General features: G+C 43.1%; 1 pseudogene; it reads right to left on the reverse strand.

The window, feature by feature from the left end:
* Positions 1–1,556: 1,556 nt before the first annotated feature.
* LOC132002338 (U6 spliceosomal RNA) lies at positions 1,557–1,651 on the reverse strand (annotated as a pseudogene).
* Positions 1,652–2,092: the final 441 nt, after the last annotated feature.

The raw sequence follows: 2,092 nt of genomic DNA on the forward strand, positions 1-2,092 counted from the left end.
CCGTGTGTGCTCCTGGCACCCAGGCAGGGGTGGTTCTACTCATCCTACAGAGCCCTGGGTGGCTCCATAACAAAAAATTATCTGACCCAAAATGTTGATTGTGCTGAGGTTTAAAAATCCTAGGATAACCAACTTGTCCAAGATCACTGAACTAGGAGTAGGTGGCTCCTAACCCCAGTTCTTTCTCAACATCAGGTTGTCCCTTTACCTGGAAACTCGGGGATAAGCTACCATGTTCTTGCATCTGGTGTCCCCATATCAGTTCTTCATACGTATCTGACAGGAACATTCTCTCCTGGGGCCAAAAAGAATCAAGTTGAGAAATAATAAATACACATACATACATATATATATCTTAATAAGTTTAGGGGTTTTTTTTAAGATTTTATTTATTTATTTGACAGACAGAGATCACAAGTAGGCAGAGAGGCAGACAGAGGGGGGGTGGGAAGCAGGCTCCCTGCTGAGCAGAGAGCCCGACATGGGGCTCCATCCCAGGACCCTGAGACCATGACCTGAGCCAAAGGTAGAGGCTTTAACCAACTGAGCCACCCAGGCGCCCCAAGTTTAGGGTTTGTTTTTTTTTTAGATTTTATTTATTTATTTGAAAGCGAGCACACAAGCAGGGGAGCAGCAAAGGGAGAAGCAGACTTCCCACTGAGCAGGGAGTTGGATGTGGGACTCCACCCCAGGATCCTGAGATCATGACCTGAGCCTTAGACAGATGCCTAACCCACTGAGCCCTCCAGCCCCAATATTTTAATGGGTTTTAAGGAAGACTAACACTGGTGTTCCCTTCCTAATCAACAGTGACCAGAAAACAAGTGCTTGAAAATAAATGAACGTTTGCGGTCATAACCACATGCCAAGCCTCAGGAACCACAGGTTGAAGGTCTTTCCATTTCACTGCCTAGGTTCTTACAACCTTCTACATTACCCAACAAACAACCAATTTTTTTCTGCTTCTAGAAGCAATATATATTTTTTAAGACATCACTAAACAATAAGAAGTTTCCTATATTCCATCAGCTTGAGGAAGTCAAGGTACTTCCATTCATTTCTTTTCCATGTTTCTATGTGAGGATACTTCCAGATGAAATTAGCGTTTGAACCCACAGACTCATTAAATTGTCCTTCTAGTAGGGTGGGCACCATCCAATCCACGGAGGGCCTGAATAGAAGAAAAGGTAGAGGAAGCAGGGATTTGTCTCCTTTCTCTGTCTGCCCCACGGTTGAGCTAGAATGTCTCATGGCATCTTCTCCTGCCCCCAGACGAGCTTTTACACCATCTCGATCTCCCTTGATTCTCTGACCTTCAGCCTCAGACAGAATTATATCACAGGTTTCCAGCTTACAGACGGCAGATCGTGGGACTTCCTACCCTTCCTAATTGCGTGAGCCAGTTCCTTATAAGAAATTATCATATATATATATATATATATATATGTGTGTGTGTGTGTGTATGTATATATATATATATATCCTATTTGATATATATATCCTATATATATACATATATATATATATATTTATAAACATCCTATTTGTTCCTTTTTTTTCTAATGGAATGTTTCATGAGTCATCCTTACACAGAGGCCATGCTAATCTTCTCTGTATTGTTCCAATTTTAGCACTGCCGAAGCAAGCGCAATCCCCTATATATCACGTTTCTTGGAGAGCCTTGACTAACACAGCCAACATTTCTATATATTTAAGGAAGATGAGACATAGGCACACGTACACACATCCATGCATACACACACATATTAGAGACTGCTGGAACAAACTTGTGTTCTCCTCCTCCTCCTGAGAGCACATGGAGAATATATTTCCCAGCATGCATTACGGGTGGATGTGGTCATCTGACTAAGGCTAGCCATTGCAACATGAACAGAAAGGATGTGCTCTTATCTGAGGCCTGGGTGGGAGGACCTCTCATACCTGCTGCTCCATGTTCTTTTCTCCTTCTAGCTGGTTGGCATGGAGGCAACCACACGTTGAGAATGATGGAGATTTTTTCACTCTGAGTACTGCATGACTGTTTGGAAGGGAGTCACCCCAAGAACCTGTTCACCTGCTCAGGTTCGCTGTG

The sequence above is a fragment of the Mustela nigripes genome, chromosome 14 (genome assembly GCF_022355385.1).
Source record: "Mustela nigripes isolate SB6536 chromosome 14, MUSNIG.SB6536, whole genome shotgun sequence".
Classification (NCBI taxonomy): Eukaryota; Metazoa; Chordata; class Mammalia; order Carnivora; family Mustelidae; genus Mustela; species Mustela nigripes.